This window comes from Amblyomma americanum, chromosome 6 (genome assembly GCF_052857255.1).
Source record: "Amblyomma americanum isolate KBUSLIRL-KWMA chromosome 6, ASM5285725v1, whole genome shotgun sequence".
Lineage (NCBI taxonomy): Eukaryota > Metazoa > Arthropoda > Arachnida > Ixodida > Ixodidae > Amblyomma > Amblyomma americanum.
This window is the reverse complement of record NC_135502.1, coordinates 19,648,939-19,673,808: the sequence shown is the minus strand read 5'-3', so window position 1 is coordinate 19,673,808 and position 24,870 is coordinate 19,648,939. Positions and strand designations below refer to the sequence as shown.

The 24,870-nt window shown below is 46.8% G+C and overlaps 1 protein-coding gene across 4 annotated transcripts in view; it reads right to left on the bottom strand.

Annotated features, from left to right (window-relative positions):
• Positions 1 to 14,195, bottom strand: part of Dgk (diacyl glycerol kinase 1) — a 418,312-nt gene extending 404,117 nt beyond the window's left edge. For 3 of the 4 annotated variants that reach the window (XM_077668709.1, XM_077668711.1, XM_077668713.1), the window contains exon 1: positions 13,605 to 14,169. The gene's annotated coding sequence lies outside the window, so the exon portion shown is untranslated. Of the gene's footprint in view, positions 1 to 13,604 lie in introns of all 4 variants that reach the window. The other variant, XM_077668715.1, reaches the window with a different exon arrangement.
• Positions 14,196 to 24,870: the final 10,675 nt, after the last annotated feature.

The window sequence follows — 24,870 nt, the reverse complement described above, 5'->3', positions numbered from 1 at the left end:
TTAAGCAACCTGTGGCATCAAGACTGCCAGAACCGAGACCCTCGTTAAGCTATTAGCAGACAAGGTAAAGTAAATGAGGGGCCCGTTTGACAAACTGAAAAAGGGAGCCAACAATCACCGAAACCAAGGTGCATAGGGGAACGTTATTTTTTTTAATGTGTTGAGCTTATCAGTGGGATACTATTATATATACATAGTATCCCACTGATAAGCAGGTTCCGGCGTTCGTCAGAGTGAAGGCCAAAGCCTGGCCGAAACGTTAGAATAAAGTTGTTTTTCCACCATGTGTAAACTCAATTACGTTTATATACTGTAAACGTTTATAAACTTCGCCCAATTTTTCCAGGTTTCTGACTGAGATCGAGAGGAGACTGACTCTCCGAAAAGTTCGTCGGTGAAGAGACCTCAGTCATCCCAGCCCCCGAAACTTTAAATGCCCGATCCCCAGAAACGGCCGAGCCATAAATCACGCTCCGCGCATCCGTTCGTTAGCGGCGCTGCTGTTTCAAATCGCTCAGCTCATCCGGGTAATTAATGCCACCGGCTCACCGCGCGACGTTCGACGAGTGCGCGAGTAATCTGACGACGGCCCGTTCGCCGTGCGGACCCGCGCGACGGGCTTACGTCGGCTCGGGCGCGCTAATTCCGCGCCACCGGATCACCCAACGCAAACACGCGCCAAGAAGACGACGAAGGAAACGCACTAATAAGCGCTCGCTCCACATTCGCGGCGGCCTAATCCGTGATGCTCGCGGCGACGCCCCAAAGCGGACTCGCTTCCTTCGCGCACCAGCGTTCGTCGCCGTCTTCGAGTTTTCGGGAAAGGAGGAGCGGCACTTAGTCGGGGAGAAGGCACGGCAACGCTGTATAGCCACTCGGGGTCCCGCGTCCGTCCGTCCGCCCACGGGGGCTCCCGAGGCGCGATTCAATATCCCCCGGCTTCGAAATGCGCCTAGCATATATACCCCGAGTGTATCGCTCCCCTATACGTCGCACAGCCGGATACACGCATCAGCCGGACGCTATATACATACATACATGTATATACGGGTGTCTAGACGTGTATGTGATAGGCTGTACTGTATACGCGGCAGCTCTCTCGATCGCTCTCTCTCTCTCGTCGCAATGCGGGCCCTAAATGAAAGCATCGCCTCCTTCTCCTCCTCCGGCCTTCGAGACTCGCAGGGAAGCCTCCCTCGATTGAGTCGTCGTCTCGTTTGCCCGCTTCTCTCGCGTGTGCTGCTGCTGTAGAAAGGGCACCGAGCGCCAGCTTCGGGCTATCTTATTGACACAGACTGCGGCGCCCGGCCGTCTCGTCATATATATATAAACTCTGCACTACGCATAGCGCGCCGGCTGACGCGAACATATTACGCGCGGGCTGCGCGCAGAGAAATATAAAACGAGAATAACCCTCCGCTCGTTCTCTCCGTCGTGCGTACCGTGCGCGGCGCTCGGATCGAGAGGGGAAGGAAATGTGAAATAAGACGATAAATAAAGAAAACTGCACCCTTACGTAGTTGAAGTCTGTCGGCCGAGAAATGCATTCCGCGTTGGGGAGTGCGTATTAAAGCCGGCTGGACCGTCGGACTGGCAGCTGCGACTCCGGCCGCGGAGACAAGAAACTGGACGCCATGGGACGAAAGGAGTGCAGGCGGCGATATTGCGCGACGAGAGACTTTCTTAGTTTTATTTTCACTTTTCTTCCTTTGTTTTCTTCTTTTGCCCGCGTGTTTACTCCAGGCAGTTATGCTGTCGCTTTCAGAGCTCAGCGGTCGAAACTGACCAGAAGTCGGCAACAGCTGCGTCGACCAAGTGGCGACATGCGATGTAGGAGAGGCATATCGGTGCGCATACGTCGGACTCACTTCTAACAGAATGACGAAACGTGCGAACAGCCAGTCGTATGGTATGGTATGGTATGGTATGGTATGGTATGGTATGGTATGGTATGGTATGGTATGGTATGGTATGGTATGGTATGGCATGGCCTGGCATGGCATGGTCTGGTATGGTAAGGTATGGTATGGTATGGTATGGTATGGTATGTATGGTATGGTATGGTATGGTATGGTATGGTATGGTATGGTATGGTATGGTATGGTACGTTGAGTTTATCGTCCCGAAGCCGGATTACGAGCGATGCCATAGTGGGTGGCTCTGGATTAATTTGGACAACCTGGGGTTCTTTAACGTGCCCCGTTGCAGGTGGCAACCTGCTTACCAGATTGCGAGCATACTGCCCACCGTGGCAGGTGTCAGTTAAATTGACGAATGTTCGCGAGAGGTTGGCGGAGAAGAGCAACCTGACTTTCACAAGCCTCATCGCCGTAGCCTCCACACCCCACCGCTCCCCGTACAAGTGGGAAACCGTCCTGAATAGCACAGCCCTGTATGACCAGCGTGACTTGATTGCCCGGGCCACTCAGATAGCTACGGCAAATGGGGCCCTGGACTATAAGGGCTCCACCCTCTGGGGACCTCCCTCCATCCTTGACTCACAATAAATGTTTTTTCCTCTCTCTCTCTCTCTCTCTCTCTCTTCATCGGTGGCTGTGTATGAAATAGCCAACTGCCGGGGCTACAAGAAAATCAGCAGCAAGGGAAAATGCCAACGCATTGAAACGATCCACAGCGGATCGCCTAAGAGTTCTTCGCTTGATTCTAAATTTTTGGGCACGCTGGTAGCCCCGCCGCGGTGGCTCAGTGGTTAGGGCGCTCGACTACTGATCCGGAGTTCCCGGGTTCGAACCCGACCGCGGCGGCTGCGTTTTTATGGAGGGAAAAACGCTAAGGCGCCCGTGTGCTGTGCGATGTCAGTGCACGTTAAAGATCCCCAGGTGGTCGAAATTATTCCGGAGCCCTCCACTACGGACCTATTTGTTTCTCTCTTCTTTCACTCCCTCCTTTATCCCTTCCCTTACGGCGCGGTTCAGGTGTCCAACGATATATGAGACAGATACTGCGCCATTTCCTTTCCACCAAAAACCAATTATTATTATTATTCACGCTGGTAGGTACCCATGCTGGCCTCTCCACGACAACGAAGTGTAGGGTTAGCTATGAAAATAATGTGAATCGAAGTGAAGCCGTTATAGCGCTCAAACACCGGCGATAACGCGTTTAAATGGCGCAATGTAATCAAACGGCATTTTCTGGAAGTTATCTGTTAACCCAAGGAATTCCCTTATAACATGTGTATGCCGAGTGTTGTCAGTGAAATTAATTGCAAACAGCTAATATCAGAACGTACTATCGGAACTGAATTCAAAGGAGAGCATAGTCTTATTCCTCGGGAGGTGCTCGCTTTTGATGTCCGCCGCTAGTGTAGGCAATGCTTAAATTTTAGACCTCTGCTATTACACTGTTCACCAACTCTATTGTGATTGTAGTGATGGTTTCCTGAGCCTTCGGCAAGCTCTTTGTGCAGGTTTCAGCTCATGCCACCATATAATGCAAGGAAAATAAAGTTGGACTTAATTTTATTAGCTGCTCAACTTGGGTTCGTAACTGGTTCATGCACATACGGTTAGCAGGACTCTTCAAGTACTTGAATCAGGTTAGTTGTTCACTGCAGCCGACTGCAGAATGAAGGAAGATTTTCTTGCGTCTGCTTCCTCCCTGATAGCATGCCTAGCGACTAACACCCAGTATCACAAATATTATGTCACCATCACATGAAAAAATAATGTTTGCGTCGTATCTGCACTCAAGTCTTTCAATGCACGGTGTCCAACCGAGTTACGCGCGGTAACCAATGCAAGCAAGCGTCTCTCCATGTCTCGACGCAAGGCCCACTCCGGCAGGCATTATAGCATAAGAGGGTCCCCTTTCGCCATCCCGTCAGCGTTTAACGCTAGCGACAAAACTCCGCCGCGATGGCCACACACTATCCTCAGCGCTGACACGCGAAGTGAACCGGACTGCCACGCCTCTTAGCGTCCACTTACGCCAGCGCGGCTCTCATTAGCGCGACGGCGCTCGGTGGAGTCCGCGCGGCGATACTGCATGTATACGCTCACGCTCGCGAGTAAGAGGCAGCCTGACGCGTGCCAATGGCTCGCCGTCGCATGCGGCCGCTATTCATCTGGCTGGGATTATACTCAGTTAAGGGCGACGCGGGCGCGCATTTCGCCGCGTTGGATCGGGGGCAATTTTGAAAAGTGCCCGTCGACGAGAACTCGCGCATGCAAATCCGGCAGGGCGCAGAATGGCTGCGTTGCGGGAGAGCCGACTTGCGTAATTGGAGGTGGAAGCGGGGAAGAGAGAACGAAAAGAGGGGGGGGGGGTCGACTACGGATAGAGGCGCAGACCACGCTGGTCAGCCTCTGGGAGTGCGCGCGTGCGTGGCCGCTAACAAGCGCGTGACCCGAATTGGGCAGCGCTGGTTATAACCCTGCCCTTGTCCCCCTCCGTGGGCGGTCGAAGTTCACGCTCCAAAACTTGCGCTGAGAGATATATAAAGGCCGGACGCCGCCGACGCGCGCGGGCTGCATTCCGGCGGCTCTGAAAGACGTTGTTAGGAAGAACGATGCGAAGGGATTTCCTTTGTAGTTTCCGTTTTGTTCTTGGCGGTCGTCGGCTTCTGTAGCGGGCGTTGCGCGTCGTCGATGGGCGTGCCCTCTGGTGGGCTGATTCGAAAGCGGAGCAATGGCTCCTTAAGCGCCTCGAGCTGCTGCCTATAGACACGCGTGCTAACGAACTTAACCGAAATATAGTGGGCACTAAGTTCTTCCGAGCAAGTAACGAGACACTGCACGCCTCGGGACCTTTTTACGCCGTCAACGCCATTGTATACAGCACCTATCCAAGTAGGCAGTCTGGGCAACTTAGCGTTGCGCTTATTATCAGCTACATCGACGCTTGATTAATGTCCCTGTATTAAAAACAACATGTAAATAATTCCGGTGCCGGTCCTCACTGCAAACGCGGCTTGGCAGGATGAGTGCGGATGTGATAAGCACCCTCGCGCAGTGCCCTCAGTGCAATCACACTGGATGAAATCATGGAATGAAACTTTTAAGGCACGATTTCAAGCTTACTGCTGCCATTCTATAGGCAAGAAGCGCGAGGTATTTCTGCTTCAGATGCAATAGTTCTCGATTACTGCCAAGGTTTTCACTTTGTTTTCATCCGCGCAGATTAGCGCACGGCATTTTTTTGTTGCCCAGCGGTATGTTTGGATTGTTCCAGACTTGGTGCTTTCATGACTGCGGCACGAGAGGCATTTGTCCTGGGGTTCGCTGCGATGTTCAAGGTGATGCATAAAGTTCTGCTTGCCTTTTGCCGCATCAATGAGTGCGCGTGCTTGTGTTTGTACAGGCGTAAATGTGTACGGCACGCCCCCCACCCCCTACCACTGACCACAAGTATAATAGTCGACTAATTAAGCATTGTCTACACATTATCATAACCTTGAATACCTGCAGCGGATATTCAGGCAGCTCGAGACTATTCTCCACCACAACAATATCTAGCTGCAGTCGGAACTATACAAGCCTACATTCGTGCTCAGAGGTGACAACTTATACAGTCCGGCGGAGCCGCAGGTTAAAGCCATAATTTTGGCATACGATGCACACTGTCAAGATGTGCAACGTGTCGGCGCCCTTTTAAGAGAAAAACGTCTCAGATGCAGCCAGCGCTCTTCCGTACAGAGTCCATGCAGTGTTTTCAATAGCGCGGAGGTGACCCAGAGAGAGCAAGTAACGATTTTTGCAGGTGTGTAGTGCGGTTAAATAGAACAATGCCCTTTTAGCTGCATCGCACATTGCGAACACTGGAGGATTATGTGTGAAACAAAGGAGAAGCCTACTCAATAATGAAAATAAAATAACAACAGAGAATGTGTTAAAAGGACCATTGACACTTAACGTCACCTAAACTAACGTTACGTCTTTCACCAATCAGACCCCTTTGTTTTCTTCCACTTGTCACCTGAATGGCAGCCCACTGAGTCTACCATTACATATTAATATCTTGGAGTTGACTTTTCATCTGACCTATCATGCAGTGGATGGCAGAAAGTTAGGCGGGCGGATGAGATTAATAAATTTGCGCGGATATGGTGGAAAGTCCTTTGTCCTACAGTGGGCACAGTCGGACTGATGATGATTATCATGCAATCAGCATATTAACCCCGTTCTAGCTAATCATTCATTTCGTCTGTAAAAAAAGGGGGGACCTTAAACAAGCCCGTTCGTGAATAAAGAGACTCGCTTACATCACATTAATTCGTCCGAAACTAGGGTACGCACCAGTCATCTCGGCACCCGACTATGCTTACATCATTATCAAAGCTGAACCTTTACAGAACCGTGCCATTCGTTTTATAATGTTCCCGAATCACTCACGTTTCATCAATGTCATATCACTATACACAAACACGGTGAACTTCATGTTTTATCATGTTGCCGCAAGTTCTCACGTCTCGCACTTTTTAATAAACTTAATCATCGCCAATCGCTACACACTGACTACTTTTATTCAGCTTCAATCGTCTTTGAACGCCGCGATCATGCCTTCAAAATAAAACACTTCGCATGCAGCATACCCTTCCATTCTAAGTAAATTATTGCGCGAACAATAGTCGATCGGAATAACCTGTCGCCAACGCCTGTCAGCGAATTAAACTTATCTAAATACCAAGAACTCGTCCGTTCAGCTATTGGCATCTAATCTGTCTCTCATTATTATTTCGCTGTCTGCTTTCTTTGTATTGCTGTAATTATTGTGCCTCGATGCGTACATTTCACTGTTTAAAATCGCATTAATTATCGCGCTACTGTAATGGGTTGCCAAGATTTCTTAGCGGTCTTATTTATATTTGTTTTTCTTCACGACAGCTTTATTTTCGTATTATTTGTCTATTTCTTTTTTTCGTAATTAATGTTTTGTTTTGTTATTTTTCTTTTGCTTGTTTTGCGTCAACGTGTTTTTTTTTTTGTTGCTAATCTCACCACAATTTTCTGGCTTTTTATCTTCACTTGTTTTATTAACTTTTGTTGGTGCTACCATATTATGTGCGAATGCTGCGCAACTACTTAATCGAATTTTTCTTCACTATCTGTTTTATGTATCCCACCCCACTCTTTTGTAAAATCCTCTATTGATGGCCTTTAGGGTACTTTGAGTAGACAAAATAAATAAAAGGACAGTGGACACCAAACGCGGACCTGTTGGAACTGTTGAGTTTTCAGCTGGTTCAAATGGTGCTTAAACACTAGCAATTATTTATTTATCTTGTTCATTACTTTCTTCCGACTCGAAACAAGAGAGAGAGGGGGTTTATTGACGGGAAAGGCAGAGAGGTTGGCCGGAAAAATGAATATCTGGCCTGCTACTCGAAACAAAAACACTAATATACCTAATAGACTCGCATAAACGAATGATATTGGCGGTGACACGTATGTTGAAGCGCTACAAAATGAAACTCTTGAATATACCTCTGCAATCAAGGGTTATTATTTTAGTACGAGTGAGCAGCATATTTATTTTATTTCTGATTATTTTCCTCGGGACGCATGATTGCTTCAATGCATTTTCGAGAGTTTGATGCAGTATCGGGAATTTATCTTGCTTTCGAGAGCGTACTAATAATCCCTTCTCACGTTACCCGTACCGGCCCGCACAAGCGCGTACTGAGCTCGAGAAACCTGAGATTGGATCGAAAAGCGGACTGAGCAAGAGAAAACCGAGATTGCCTCGGAGCGCGGCGTTAGCCGTCAAGCATGGACTCACGTCACCACTTCGCCAGCAGCAGCGGAACGAGGCACAATCACCGTGATTACCGTCTTGCGATTTGGCGCGCAGTTTAAAGATAGTTTCGAATTTCATTTCCCGTATTTCCGGGCGCAATCCAAATGAGTCTTCACCAACCCGAAGGCTCTGTAATATGAGCCGATTTTAACCGCGCATTTTGGTGGAGGGCAGCACGACGAAATAAGAGAAAGCCTTAGCGCACGCACTTCGCGATGGTCTAAGGAACTTGAAGCTCGATTTATTCGCAACTCCGGTTTCTTTTACATCGAAAAGCATGTTCACGAAATGTCCGTTTTCATGCAGTCTCACGCAGTATATGCCGCTAAATAAAGGTAACTGTCAATAGAACGACGCTCCTTTCCCAGGGCTCATTAATTTCGCTACGTAACATTTAAAAGGAAGGTGAAATGGTTTCTGAGAACTCGGGGTTATCAAATAATTCGAATCTATGAAGCTTCTAGGTAAAGCATGTGAAGTAGGTTTGCGGTAGCATTTAAAACGGTGATATAATCACCTTTTAAAACCACGACGATGATCAGGCTTCTCCTCACTGCGTTGGTATAGCGCGGGAAAACTCATGGTGACGTCATTGTTGCAGAAATTTCAGATGCCCGCTGCCTTCATCTACATGCTGCCGTGCGCCTTCCGGTGCCGCCAAAGATTGCTTCGCGAGCTTCACCTTCGAGGGCATTCGTTTTCTTCTTCGAACAACTGTTTCTTCGCTGCAAACTTAGCGCCGCCGTACATGACGTCATCATTGCGGCCTCTGCCGGTTGCCGTGCACTGCAGAGGAGCCTGAACGCCGACACCGCTTTAGTCAGCGAATACGTCACTATTTCAAATACTAGCGCAAAGATTTCGCGTCCTTTACCTGCCAATTTCACACATTCGGCTCGTTTAAACACATCGAATTCTAGAACTTCTTCAGTTGCCCTTTAAGCAAAGTGTGACGTAAGACTGCGTTATGGTCAAGATGGCAAAAATTTGGGACTTTAATCCGTATGCTCGAGCGAATAAATCAGTCAACTTTACGTTCGCCATTACCCTATATACATTCCCGTTATAAATGGTTCTCTCTAGCATTACACAAACGGCTTCGTTCTTTGGACAGCGCAACCCCTGCATACAGATGCCACGTCCTTCAAAGGGCCCCTCTTGTTTCTCGTTAATTCGTTGCACACGAGTTCCTTTTCACGCTGCCCTTTCATCAACTTTTTTTTTTACACATGTTCGTTCAAAAGCCTTTTATGTGTTTCGAAGGTTTCTGAGGCGGCGACAACCAAACCACGAATAATGTTCACAGTACGGTGGGAACTGAAACCTCAGCATTTGCCCGCGTCATACTGCTGCGCAGTGCGGGTGAAGCTTATTTTACAAAAATTCTTCGAAACGCTACGCAGTCTTTTTAACTGGCGTGTGAATATCAGTATGAAACCAAGTATATAAAAAAGTGCGATGTCGCCAGTGCGACTGCCCAGACGAAGCGATCGCTGAGCGTTGGTGCTACAGACGAGAAACATTTTTCTTTCAAATACGCGAATATCTGAGCCAGTTTTAATTCTTTGCCTTGCAGTTGAATAACTAGTTGCATTCAAGTCGACGGTGACAGTAATTACTCATTACTCGGTCAAGAGGGCAAAGTTCCGAAACTTTTCGTTCAGGTTTGTTTTCTTCTAATTATTCTTAGCCGCGCCTCTCAGGTTTTTAGTAAACTTGAACACTTTTCAGCAATGATCTATACCGAATGCAAATTTCCACTGCAGGCTAAACAGGTCACGTCAGCCTTATTGATCGCGCGGCTCAGTGAATACAGAATCTGCTGCTTTAATTCACGAATGCGCGAATAGTTTGTTGAAAGTGTACAGCTTACGCTTCCCAAAAATAAAAATAAAGATTGAGCAAACAATGCTTTTGATTGCTTCGAGCCTGTTAAAATTGAAAGTTGGTTTTTGAGGACAGGAAATGGAGCAGTAAATGTCTCACATATCGGCGGAAACCTGAACCGCGCCGTAAGAGAAGGGATAAAGGAGGGACTAGGAGAAGAAAGGATGAAAGAGATGCCGTAGTGGAGGGCTCCGGAATAATTTCGACCAGCTGGGGATTTTTAACGTGCACTGATATCGCACGGCACACAGGTGCCTTTTGCGTTTCGCCTCCATCGAAACGCGGCCGCCGCGATCGGGTTCGAACCCGGGTACTCCAGCTCAGTAGCCGAGTTCATTTGCTTGGTCTGCCACTTGGAATCGGATCTCGTGGAGAGGGTGTGTGCCCAGAGGGAAAAGGTATAAAAGCAGAATGAAACCACGGATTAGAATCTTACATTATCGCAGCCCTATTAATCATATTCCGTTGTCGTATCGAGGGTTGCTTTTGCGCGCAGTGCTCTCCCGCTGCAGCCGCTAGCTATTTGGGTTTAACGTTCAACAGATTAGTTCTCATGGCAGTTAGGTACGGGTCATCAACATTGTTCCTAGCCTTCTCAAAACGGGGCATTTGGAGATACCCATTTAGATACGCCATAATGGCGTATTGTACAGCGTGACTTGGCGGCCAACGCTGCATGCAAATCACGCAACTTCGCAATGGCACGTAGGAGACGAGACTTCATTGTCGTGGCTGCAGTCACCCAGCCAGCAACAAACGGTGCAGTCAAGCGCGTCGAATCACAGCTGAGTCATGCTGTGGACAATCTCACTAGTTATCTCAAGACGTCGGGAGCGAAGGTTTTGTAAGACTTGACAATAGTTTTCGGCGATAATTAAAAAGAAAAAAATCAGGCAAAGCCATCGAACTTGAAATAATTCCGGATATGCGTCGGTATTAAAGTAGAAGCGCCATTACGAGGTATTCCTTATTTAGACTGTTTCCTCTTTTTTTTTTCTGGACAAATGTGCATCCACTTCGCGGATATTAGTAATAGGCTTCCAAAGTTGAGCGAACAGCGGCACCAGTCTGCATCGTCACGTCACCGAGCTAAGCGTACGTGTGGATAGAGATAATCGGGTAACGGCTGTTTCATATGGTGCGATTCGCGCGATAAAATACGGCCCAGTCTCAAATATCTTGTTGCGGCAGGAATCGCAGCCGTTATTTCGCACGCTAATGATCTCACTCGGTGCGGCGTGAGCGGCCTTTCATTGGCAAGAAATGCTTTGGCGAATATAAATGTCAAATATTATGTGCTGATTTTATAATCACCAGTGTTTCTATTGAGATGTCGTGCATTTTTATATTCAATAAAACGTTTTAGAGTTTTTTCTTGTGCTTGTTACCAGATACTCATTTTGTATTTATTACTGGGCCCTTTGCAGCGATCCCACCGACTGCGCGTCACTGCGACCAACTTGCTGGAAGTCCGTCGCAAAAGGGTATACGAGATGATACCGACGGAAACGAGTGACCATTTCAGACGTCTCAAATCGCCTTGCGTTAAGGCAGTAATTACATCATGTGAAACAGCGTTAGGTGTGTATTAACGAGTAATAATAATAATATTTGGTTTTGGGGTAAAGGGAATAGCGCAGTATCTGTCTCATATATCGTTGGACACCTGAACCGCGCCGTAAGGGAAGGGGGAAAGGAGGGAGTGAAAGAAGAAAGGAAGACATAGGTTCCGTAGTGGAGGGCTCCGGGATAATTTCTACCACCTGGGGATCTTTAACGTGCACTGACATCGCACAGCACACGGGCGCCTTAGCGTTTTTCCTCCATAAAAACGCAGCCGCCGCGGTCGGGTTCGAACCCGGGAACTCCGGATCAGTAGCCGAACGCTTAACCACTGAGCCACCGCAGCGGGTCATGTATTAACGAGTACGAAACTAGATTCTAGACGACCAAAAGTCACGCTTCAATTCGGACGCGCGCACGAATGCCGAACCGCCCATTTCAACAATGAAAATTGGTTTTGGGGAAAAGGAAATGGCGCCGTATCTGTCTCACATATCGGCGGACACCTGGACCACTCCGTAAGGGAAGGGATAAAGGATGGAGTGAAAGAAGAAAGGAAGAAAGAGGTGCCGTAGTGGAGTGCTCTGGAATAATCTCGACCACCTGGGGATCTTTAAGGTGCACTGACATCGCAGAGCACGCGGGCGCCTTTTGCGTTTCGCCTCTATTGGAACGCTGCCACAGCGGTCGGGTTCGAACCCGGGTACTCCGGCTCAGTAGACGAGCCAAGTGAATATTTCGGCGCTCAAAACCAGTTGCGTTAGCAATGCTGGTTAAATTGTCGTCCAACAATACTGACTACAACAGACGAGGACCGCGTGTCTCGTGTGCCGCGATTTTGTCGAACAGTCTTCCACAGCCTGCGTAAGTTCTATAGATGTACAAATTTTAGTTCACCAGAAGTGCTTCGTCTCGGCTGCGTCTGTTTTCCTACAGCTTAGAGTCCACGTTTTTGGCCGTGCCCATTTCCTCGACATCAGGCAGTGACTAGTCCCTTCGCTCATATTCTCAAAGAGTAGAATCATTTTTTTCTCTGCTTTGTCGCGAAGTAACATTAAATACTTAAACATTTGGCAGTTGTCACCACTGTTCGTGCAGATAGCAAATGCGGTAGCAGCGTCCTAATCTGTTTTTTTTTTACATGTTTCCCTGACCTGCCATTAATGATTATATTATAACAGCTGACGATCTGCCTTTCTCACCGCTCCTGAAGGAAATAGAACTTAATGGGTTTGTTAATGAAACCCATCCATTAAAAAATAGCTCCGTAACCTCATTTAAGGCAATAAACTTCAATTGGAGCTTCATTTTCTCCCTCTAGCTTTCCGTAGCACTAGTCCGGCATCGTTAAATGAGTAAATGAACTCATGATGTATTTGGAGGACAACAACAGAACGGACTTCGGGCACAAAAAATATATAAACCGTAAGGCGCAGCTCTAACTAATTCGCTTTTACTAAACTAACGAACCCCGGCTAGTCGTTTCCGAAACCAACCCGTCATTCCTTCCAACAGACCGCCTTCCGCGCGCGCCGGCCGCCGCTGTTGCCTGTATGCTCACTCACCGAGCTCAGCGGCTTATCGCATGAGTCCTCACCTCAGACCCCGCTCGCCAGCCTTCGCGCAGCTATAATTAGGTCTCCTTATCTCCGGTCCATCTAACTCATCCCATTCCTCGGTCAGCGATAAACGCACGGGCGACCACACACAAGAGGGAGCGGCGTTGGCGTTGATTGATGCCGGTGGCTCTACGACTCGGCCTGTCACCTCACGCGCTAGAATACTATAAGAGTTGGCGTGGCTATTGCGAATAGTTCGGCGGTACCAAAGCGCAAATTGCCTCAGCGTTATGAGCTCGAAGCCCAAAAGATGGCCTCTGTTCAGTAAAGTTAAGCCGAAAGAGTGATTGATATATGCTGCTTATGAACGAGAGAACTGATGAAATCGGAGTCATTTTCACTTGAAGGTAAGAGCAGGTGTCTCCTTTGTATTTGTGCATAAAACTTTAGCTGCCGCTGAACAGGTGACCGCGGAGTGACTTTATGGGGCATTCTGGAAGTGTTTGACGAGTCGTAAGTACACGTACAGTCAGTGAAATGGACAGTCAGTAGAGTCAGTGAAATAGACACTTTTCTCTAACCAGCAGGACGCCGTAATAACTGAACCGGGTAGCTTTCGGAAACGCTCTCGAAAATACGCGAACTGTTCTGGCACCTTTTGTTCGTTCTTCTTTTTTCATCTCTGTCCACGCGTATGCTGGCAACGACAGCGAGGTCATGTGAGAGGGATAGAGACATTTCAACACTGATTGAAGGAATATCACAAAAGCGAAAGCAAGAAAAACATGATCGGACCAACGATGAGACGACGCAGAAAGGGAGGGAGCAGCAACCCACCTTGGCAAGGCAGGCCCGAAAGGCGTGGTCTCGTCACAACGGACCTGGGCTGCGGTGGCGGGGACCGTGGCGAGGCAGGTTACGCAACCGCCGGTTGTCCGCGCGCCGTGCTACCGTCGGCGGCGACGCAGCGCGCCGCTTGGCGTTGTCGTCTGCTCGCTCACTCTCCTCGGCGTTGACGTCGCCTGTCCACCGCAGACGTTCCCGGTCTCCGCTGGCGTTCACTAGCGTCCCGCCGAATCCAAAGGTGACTGCGGCACCACTTTTTCCCGCCCGCCGAAGACGACACAGCGCCGGGAGGAGGCGATCGCCACGACCTGCAGCCTCCGACGACAGTAGACAGTCGGTAGCGACAGGAACACGGTGTGCCACGGAGAAGAAAAGCGCCGGAGCGGCACGGTAACGGCAGGTTTTGTGCGCGATCAGCGTGTTGAGCGGTGGTTCAGTGTGGTGGGATGAGGAGGGGAGTAATACCGTAGTCTGTTGCTCCCTCAGTTCGAGAGCGGCCCGAGGCTGGAAGCGCGCACGACCTGTGGCGAGCGCCGCACTGTGCCGCGGCGGTTATAGCGGGCAGCGCCGCCGCGCGACGGTGAGTCGCCGAGTGACGCCGGGCGGCGCTCGCGACGCCGATGCCGTTGGCGCGCGGTGCGCGCGACTACGCCGGCGCTCAAAGGCGCGCGCTTTTCGAGCGGCTGTCCGCGCGAAATGTAGACCGGTCGCGTTGGTCGCCGTCACAATGACATGGACAAACGCGAATTTAACGGATAAGTTAACGTATAATGAGACGGTTTATACTTCGCCGGATTATGCATTTAACGGCTTTAGGAATAATTGCTCGACAGCACCTATCAGTCTGGACTTCACAGTGCACTGTTCTTCCAACATCCGCGTTTCATCTTCCCGCCATCCACGAATACGAAATCATTCCTTTATGTCCTTTGTGAGCAATGCTGCGTGTGGAACAGGCAACATATTTTCTGGAAATGTAAATTTAGTTACATATATAATATTCAGGGCTGGTCAAACTTGTTTAGGGGAATCCCCCAAGGTGGAGTAAATTTGTAATAAGGGAGTAATTACTCAATGGCATCCACCCGAACGCATTCGTACGGCTACAGAGGAATAATAATAATAATTGGTTTTGGGGGGAAAGGAAATGGCGCAGTATCTGTCTCATATATCGCTGGACACCTGAACCGCGCCGTAAGGGAAGGGATAAAGGAGGGAGTGAAAGCAGAAAGGAAGGAAGAGGTGCCGTAGTGGAGGGCTCCGGAATAATTTCGACCACCTGGGGATCTTGAACGTGCACTGACATCGCACAGCACACGGGCGCCTTAGCGTTTTTCCTCCATAAAAACGCAGCCGCCGCGGTCGGGTTCCGTTACAGAGGAAAGCTAAACACCTTTCTCAGAAACTTAGTAGTTAAAGAAAAATTCTTCCTGGTGCGAGGTTCGAACCCGGGACCACCGCTTCACCGAAGCAGTCGCTCTACCAACTGAGCTAAACGGGATGGCAAGCTTATGGTAGGGCGAGAGCGAATTGATCAATGTCTCGAAGTAGGAACTGTGTTGGTCAAAGATGTTTAGGGGAATCCCTTAAGGAGGAGGTGGATGTCAATGAGTAATTACTCCTTAATACAATATTCAGGGCTCTAGTTAAAATTGTAAATTTCATACTTTGTCGCGGATTTTTTCATAAAAATAAAGCTAGCGAAATCCATTCCTTTATATCAATCGAAAGGAAGGAGCCAAATTCAGAATTATAGGTCAGTCTTAATACCGCCATTTCTCACCGAAGCCATTAACCCTTCACTGCACAAATTATGAAGAAATGAAAGAAGTCGTTACATCGACGCTATCTAGTGTAGCCATATGAGAAATGCCAAGGTCAAAAATTTGTTAGCGCCTCTGAAATTCGAAAAATCGGTATATCGCCGACTAGCAAAAATTAGCATTTTATACAATTATTGCAGCGAATCCAAGTTGTGGGAAAGACCAATACGAAGGCCCAGGAATAGCAGACTATTTTTAAAACGCCTTCCTATTTTTTTCGCAAAAGTCAGAAAGTCAGACCAATAGTTGTTGAATGGATGCCATACATTCGCGTCCCCTTTTTGTTCGCACAGCTTCCTCACAGCGATGCCGAACATTATGACCTTAAAGCTCTGGCTACTGAGAACGTGATAACATCAATCTTTTCATACAAGCTCCATGCAGTAAAGACGGTGTGCAAACGATATGTCTCGAAAGCGCGGCACTGGGAGTTAAAGGGTTAAAAAATAAACAGTTGACAACAACTCTAAATAATTATTTATAAACGCCTCATAGTGTTTCCTTAAACGAGTTTTATTTCGGTAAGGGATGTTCTAGGACAACTGCCACTTCGGCACTTGTCAACATAAAAATGTAAGTAAAATCAATGTTTCTAGGAGCAGGTATGCTTGCCAATTTTTCCCAAAACCCTCTGACGGCTTTAATTATTATCTCCTAAAAATATATGCCTTTGTGTATGGCGCAAAACCAAACCAATTGCGTTTCTTGAGGGTCATTTAGGAGATGGTCAGCGCAATGTTGAATTTTGAAGCTCACTGTCTGATACTTGGTTTGTAAAGATTACGGTTCCTCAAGTTTTTGTATGGGGAGAATAACTTTTTTTTTCTGTGCACGAATGACCTGCCTTTCTAACCAATCTTTGCTTAAGATGTACTTAAAGCTTACGACACGAATTTGTAATTAGCAGATCGTAGTGAAAATGCCTTTTCGAAAAATTGATATCTATTTGCAAAGTATGCATAAATCGTGAAGTGTACCTTGATCGTAGGAAAACTGTTTTATTTGATTTAATTCATAGAGAAGAACTCTTACCCTGCGTTCTGATATATAACTTACAATGACGTTGATGTTTTACACACTACATGCATAAGCAGCTCTTCTTTTTGTACACAGTGATCGAAAAGCATGCGACCCTTGTTTTACACTTCTTTTCCATCGTTAATGAAGCCTCGTCGGACTACCTGTCTTTTCTGAATGCCATAATTATTACCCTTTATTGCTCTAGTTCCCGCTTATAGTGGACTCGTTCAGTCGGTGTATTTTCCTACGGGGATGAACAAACAGAAGAACTCGAATATCATAGGTGCCTTCAAAGAAGGCCTCATCACATGGTAGCACAGAATATTTCTCATCGACACACTGTATAACTGTCCTGCACTGCGCCCAACCAGCATCCGGCACTTGGTAGCAAAGGGCGTCTCATTGGTTTGTATCATACGTTGTTCAGACTCATTGCCTCCATCTTAACTGCAGTCGAACCCCGCTACAACGAACGCCGCTTCAACGAAATATTTCCAATTCCCCGTCAGCTCGCCATAGAAAGTAACGGAACAACTTTGTCATCGCAACGAACCATTTTTGGGGCGCGTTTCCGCTTCAAGTAAATTTTTGCTATGCGAAGCTGGGTTTAAAAATCGATCTTACAATAGAAAAAGCATATCGCCTTCCATCTGCGTACTTCTGTAGGTCCACGCTGCTTTGCTTCACGTAACGTTCGCTGGCACCAATTGATCCACTCATTCAAACGCACATGAAGACCGCCTTTGCTTGGTGGTGATGACAATCGGGCTGGCTGCCTTGCGACAGGGCGCGGGTGATAATAATAGTAATTGGTTTTTGGAGAAAATGCCCGGCCGCGGTGGCTCAGTGGTTAGGACGCTCGACTACTGATCCGGAGTTCCCGGGTTCGAACCCGACCGCGGCGGCTGCGTTTTAATGGAGGAAAAACGCTAAGGCGCCCGTGTGCTGTGCGATGTCAGTGCACGTTAAAGATCCCCAGGTGGTCGAAATTATTCCGGAGACCTCCACTACGGCACATATTCTTCCTTTGTTCTTTCACTCCCTCCTTTATCCCTTCCTTTACGGCGCGGTTCAGGTGTCCAAAGATGTATGAGACAGATACTGCGCAATTTCCTTTCCCCAAAAAACCAATTAGTAGGAGAAAGGAAATGGCGCAGTATCTGTCTCATATATCGTTGGACACTTGAACCGCGCCATAAGGGAAGGGATAAAGTAGGGAGGAAAAGAAGAAAGGAAGAAAGAGGTGCCGTAGTGGAGGGGTCCGGAATAATTTCGACCACCTGGGGATCTTTAACGTGCACTGACATCGCACAGCACACGGGCGCCTTAGCCTTTTTCCTCCATAAAAACGCAGCCGCCGCGGTCGGGTTCGAACCCGGGAACACCGGATCAGTAGTCGAGAAGGCGCGGGTGCAAGCTCCCGTTTTTTTCCAAGCCAATTCGTCGCCAAAGGACCCAGCAGCCTGGCAACAGCAGCAGCGCGTTTGCCCTAGTTTTTTTTTTTTTTCACTCGTGCTTGTGCGTTGCAATCGACACGAGCATGGCGACTTTGTCTACGAAGCGGAAGTTCCTTTCTCTTGAAGAGAAGGCGCGAATTATCAGCGCGGCATCCAGCGGAAACAAAAAGGGAAATGTTGCAGCGTACTTGCACGGATGTTGCAGCGGAGATGTTGCAGCGGAAGATGCACCAGCCTTCCCGTCTGCATTGCATGTGATGAACGCATATGACACCATTCGTGCTTTCATTGGTGCGCATGACGACAATATCGCGATGCAGTTGTTGGCCGAGTGTGAAACTCGCACTACGACGATCATGTCCACTAATAGGACGCAAGCCAAGATGCCCGAATTTTTTTTAAAATAAACGATATTTTTTAACAGTGCAGTCAGATCTTAGTTTTTTGGCGAAATTTTCGCTTCAACGAAATTTTTCGCGCACCCCGTGAATTTCGCAGTAGCGGGGTTCAACTGTACCTTGTTGACTTCTTTGCTCCAGGAAACCTCTTCCCATGTATATAATAACGCATTGAGGCAGCATACAAAGGTTCTAAGTAGTCACTTGCTGCCTAGGCTACGCACAGTGTTGCTGCCTTGTTTCCTCTGACAACACTTGTCAGAAAAAATTCTCTCCCAGCCCCCTGCATCTTTTTTTAGCCTAAAATTGAAACATTTCTTTTTGAAATAACTCTAGTGCTCTTTGCTTTAAATTTGTTATGTTTTGTCCAATTTACTTTGTTAGGGCATAACCGAAGTGCGTAAACATCGTAATCTCTTCTAGTCATGTAATCTTCTGCTATCGATGCAAGACTAACTTTGAAAATGGTGCAAGATCATTGGCTTGCTTAATAAAAACAGATTCACAATAGCCGAATGAGTGAAACTTCTGATTTATAATTATTTATTTTTTTAATTAATTAATTGGTTTTGGGGGAAAGGAAATGGCGCAGTATCTGTCTTATATATCGTTGGACACCTGAACCGCGCCGTGAGGGAAGGGATAAAGGAGGGAGTGAAAGAAGAAAGGAAGAAGAGGTGCCGTAGTGGAGGGCTGCGGAATAATTTCGACCACCTGAGGATCTTTAACGTGCACTGACATCGCACAGCACACGGGCGCCTTAGCGTTTTTTCCTCCATAAAAACGCAGCCGCCGCGGTCGGGCTCGAACCCGGGAACTCCGGATCAGTAGTCGAGCGCCCTAACCACTGAGTCACCGCGGCGGGTTATTTATTTATGTCCAAGTTAAATTTCGGACAGCTGGAGTGGAGGAGAACAACCGGACCCAATATTAAATGTTTACTCATTTTGCAGACAAGAGCCTTGAGAATTGTTGCGGATCTACCTTCTGACTTTCCCTCTGCCGAGTTGTCTGATCGTTTTAAAGTAGTTACAATGGATAATTTGCATAAATATTGCTTAGATATCTCATATCGCACTGCCACTAATGGAAACAATTCCTTCTTTGCTGATCAATCAAAACTTAAGCAAAACCTATGTCTTTAAAATACTCGTCATCCCGAGCACTGACACGTTCCTGCACCCCGTAACAGCTTCTCATTGCAGTCCTTAACACATACACTTTCATCAATGTTAAATTATTTTGAACATAATAAAATTGCCTTTAAATGTATGTCAAAGAAAGACCTCGGAAATGCTTTTGTTAGAACGTAATTATGCTTTACAGCTTGTTTTCTTTTGAATTTCTGGTTGCCACTACAAACTTTTCTCCTGATCCTAACTGATGCTTTTTCTAAAAATTTTTATGCATTGTTCCCAATTTGCGTGCTTCTATTCATTGTGCATGTATAACACTTTTGTGCGTGGTTTTGTTTACCACTGTATACAAGGCAGTATGTGCACGTGCTTTTTAATTGACCTGCATGCATATATGCTTATTTTGCACTTCGTCTCGATGTGTGCGTAACTGCTGCCATCCCTTGTTGGGGCAGCCATCTCATCAAGCTACCTTGAACGGTAGTTTTTTTTTGTGTGTGTGTGTGTATGTGTGTGCCTGCTCCCTCCTTGTACAAAAGAAAAATAAATGAATTTGAAAATTTTGAAAAAAGGGGTCCGATGTCTATTTTATTTCCCCCCCTTTCTCCCCACCATACAACAATGTCCTTTGTAGATATCTGAATAAATACGTAGATAAATAAGCAGGCGTGGTTCATATTTCAGTACAAACGGTCGTGCACAGTGCTAGTTGAGAAATTGTCTACCTATCGAGGTCGGCCACTAACCCGGTCATAGACGTGTAAAGTGCTTTTCGATTTCGTTTCGTTCGTTCTCGCATCACCCCAGCTTGTTGGTGCGGTTTCCTCGCTAAGTGTTTGTTATATGCTCCGAGATATCGATTGAAGAAAAAATATTACTTTATATTTACCTTCGAACTCAAGCTCATAGTTCTACGAACGACGTGGTGCATGACAATGGTCGAAAAAAAAAATTAACTGTACCTTCACATTACCGCCACTGTCTTTGTAAAAAAAAAAAATTTCTTGCATTCATTCAATTAATCTAATCGGGTTTACGCAATAAAGGCTGCTGTAAAGCGTTGGGAGGCATTTGTGCAGAGGGCGCTAAACTCAAGTAAAAAAAAAAACTTCTTTGCTTTTATTTGAGAGATCGCCTGGGCAGACTTCAGAACAGAAGTATGATATAGCGCTACTTAGAATCCAAAGCATGAACTTTCTGTCACTAATAAAACCAGTAAAAAATGAAGCATAGCACCCACAAAAATTAATAAGAGCATGTTTAGCCGAGCTACACAAGTCACAGAATGAACATCGCTTGAGGAAGCTAAAGTTGTTAAAACCTCATCTAAGACTTCATTCACCAATTTTAGGGCGTAAAATCAAGCGTCAGAATACACAGTTTTCTTCAAATATTACAAAAGCTACCCCTCATCAGTGCAAATATAAAAAAGTCCTAGCTACAACCTGCATGTTGATATGCCTTAGTACAAGGCCTGAATTCAACCCACTTGTATGCCATGACGTTGAATGTGTTTCTTCAAATATTACAAAAGCTACCCCTCATCAGTGCAAATATAAAAAAGTCCTAGCTACAACCTGCATGTTGATATGCCTTAATAATAATAATAATAATTGGTTTTTGGGGAAAGGAAATGGCGCAGTATCTGTCTCATATATCGTTGGACACCTGAACCGCGCCGTAAGGGAAGGGATAAATGAGGGAGTGAAAGAAGAAAGGATAATAGGCTCCGTAGTGGAGGGCTCCGGAATAATTTCGACCACCTGGGGATCTTTAACGTGCACTGACATCGCACAGCACACGGGCGCCTTAGCGTTTTTCCTCCATATGCCTTAGTACAAGGCCTGAATTCAGCCCACTTGTATGCCATGACGTTGAATGTGTTATAAAGAAACAATCTTTCAGTCTTTTTCTTGCATTGTGATTTCGCGATAAACTACGCTCTAGTGTTTCGCCTGATTCTTTATGTGCCAGCATCTTACAGCAAGCTTCATTAAACCAGCGGGATCTATGCCGAACGAATTCCATTTATAGTTCTTGACCTCACACATAAATTTCAGGCATTCAGCGCACAGCAATCCACTTTCCTCAAACTCAGTCCATAACGGCACACAGTCATGCCTATTTATTTTTATTTTATTTTCTTTAATTCATAGAGGGAATTAGGCATCACAGTACCATAGCAACTGCAGCCAGCTCAAGACACGTGTCTATATGGTGTCTAAATGAACCTAGTTGACCAGGGATTCAATTTATTTTTGTTTAGCTTGCTACTAATTTCGCAACAACTAGCGACTCCATAGTGCGACTAAACCATTGCTGGTAGGTCGTCTGCCGCAAGAGTACGCCAAAATAAAACCCTCGAGTTGTTTTTGTCAGGAGGCCCGACAAAGACAGATACCCTTGTCGAAACGTTGGGGCCTGTTTAAGGCACCACCGCCACCGTTCATTTATAACTCTCATCGCCTGCTGTGAAGTCATGCAGATGCCGGCTGTTGAGTAGCGTAAGGCAAGCACAAGTGAAACATTTCGTCGGAGAGGGATGTCAACCCGCTAGTTGCGAATGCAGACGCCGTGTAAAAGTTTTGCTTTCTTTCTTTTAGTTTCTATGCCTGCTAAGCATTGTCCCAGTATCCATCAGGAAAAAACGTTGGACAACATACCAACGTACCTTTCTGTCAAACCGACAGGCCTTTGCGAAAGCCTTGAGGGAACGTTACGTATTCAGTTGCGATAAAAGATTAGCAGGAGCTCGAAACGAGAGGTAGGGGTCCTTACAAGTTCAGAAGCAGCGATGTCTACGAACGGCAGTCACTCGAGAGAATGCTTTGCACGCTTCGTTGTATCTGAAGCAAAAACGCTGCAGTCACTTTAGTGCAGTTATCACAAAGCAGCACTTTGTAAGCTCATTTTTAAAGGCAAAGAAAAAGGGCGTCTCTTCATTCAATTAGATTTTTATTTATTTATTTATTTATTTATTTATTTATTTATTTATTTATTTATTTATTTATTTACTTGCAAGGTACGAATAAAATAAGGTATGCGCAAGTTGAGGCCAAATGCTTTTACACAAGAAACTGTTACAATAGGCTGCTTTAAGGGTGTTTGCTCGAAAACTATGCGAAAGAAAACTTGTTTCACAAAGCGAATAGGACATGAAATACGTATGGATACATATAGAAACTGAGCACCGCTACGTAAGGTTCGCACGAAGCGCACGCCACCAAGTCAGACTGCTTCCGCAAGTTGCGAGGAATCGACCTGGTCGAACCTATCGGTTACAGCCGGTAGTGCTGAAAACTGGGAGCGCCAAACACGCCTCAACCCTTATCGGGAGGCAGAAGGGGGATAAAAAGAAGGGGGGATGAAGGGGGGGGGGGGGGGGGGCAGCTGTTTACTGTAGTAGCGGTGGGCGCGCCAAATGACGGTAAGATTTCATCGCGCGAACCTACTGTCAGCGTTGGTTATTGGAACGATCAATCAAGCCGTTCTTCTTTCTTTTATTCCTATCATTTTGTCCGCGTAGCAAAGGAGCTGGTACGGGTGCAGCCTGTTAACATGCCGATTCGTTCTTGGTCATTGGGCAGTCGTAGGAGCCGCTTTTCGCGCAGCAGGACGGTGCTCTCCGGTCCCAGATAGCGCCACTATGGAGGAAGATAGCCTCTGGGAGAACGAGCGGGCCCTTTCCTCGCATCTATACAGATGCCGTGTCTTTCGGCACTTAATGGACATTGTTAGGCCGGGTTGCAGATATAGCCAATGTGGGGATTTTTTTCTTTTATCTTCCTTCTGCTGAAAGCTTTCGGAATAATGTTAGATGCTGTTTTGATTGTATCCCTTTGAGGTGCGTCCATCGAGTATTAAGCAGCCGACGTTGTTGCTGCTGATCAGAAATGTTGCTGTTTCTTGTATCACTACGCATCGCGTTCAACCCACAGGGGCTCGCGATGTGTACGCCGTCCGGTTATACGGACAGAGAGATAAGGCGGGGGAGAGCAAATAAAGAATGGCTCGGAGGAATGGAAACTTGGTGATGTGGGGGCGAACCTCCTTCAATGAGCCGCGCCATATGAGTCTCTCCAGGCTATCGCAGGTAGAGGTCCGCAAACAAAACTGTCAGTATGATAACTTGTATCTCCTTTGTGCGTAGTGTTGGAGGCCGCCTCCTGTAAAAGCCTATTGTGGCCCTATTTTGCTCATCTCAGTTCCTCTTCTTTGTTTTCAGGAACCGTGTGTTCCCTATCGATAACAGATCCCGTCTGTTTGCTTCAACGAAGAAGGGTTGGTACACAGGGCGTGAAGCGTAGCCTAGTCTCGTTTAGCAAAAGGACGCAGTGGAAGTCAAGCTGCCGCAAGCCAGGACCGCAGAATGCTGCAGCTGAGCCCCATCATTCCGGGCGGCTGATGTAGTCTGGAGTACGGCAGTTTTACGTCAAGCATAATTCAGTATGCGTATTCGTGCCCGCATGCTCGCGAACCGTTCTACGTGCTCTCTGTCATCAAAAAGTAACTTTGATCACATTTAGAGGCCACAAAGTTTGAACGCTGTATAGTCACTGCTCGGTCTACAAATTATCGGCACGATAAGTGCCCCAAGAAAGTAATATTTGGCGCGCCCGGCCAGGCGCTTAATTCGCAGAATCCGTTCCACAACCTACATTTTATAAGTTTCATTTTCCGACCAGTTGGTTTTAAACATTTCCTTAGTGCGTAGCACAGTGTACACAGCGTCATTTGAGCGCGCTAGGCGATTATAGCGCTGACACTTAAACCGGATTTTTCGCTCAGAAATTGCGAATAAAGTATAAAAGTGCAAGTGTCCGCTTATTAAGGCGATCGTTGCGTGTTTGTACTCTTCAATTTCTTTTCTCAACTCGTCTTCGTTGAGCAACATGACTACGCAGTTTCTAAAAGCTATTGCGCAATAGTCCGCGCAGCAACGAATCCCTAAAAGCTCATTAGGCAACCCGCATAGCAAACAATAAGCATACTGAAATACACGTACTTGCCACACTTTCCCATACTCCCTTCTTCCCGTCGTGTGCGGTCGTTAGAATGGGAAAAAGCCTGAGACGGCGCCGCATCGGCTTTTTTTTTATGATATCCTACAAGTAGATAATGGCAAGCTGCGTTGCATTTTATTGCCCCTCACGAGCTGCACAATAGTGCCCCTCTCAGTCTCGGCTTTCTTTGGGTTTCTCACAGGTCATGGATGTTCTTTCTCTACGCACTGTTCACATACATTTATCGTTTACCCTTTTAGTTGTGTCAAATGACCGGGATAGTGAAAATCAATTACGTTTTTATTCTCAATTATTGCATTTTTCCTCCTGTTCTTTTATTTATTTATAACAGTGTGCAGGAACTGTCCAGGTATTTTTTATGAACTGTTCTCATTACCGAACTACTTTTACAGCATGAAG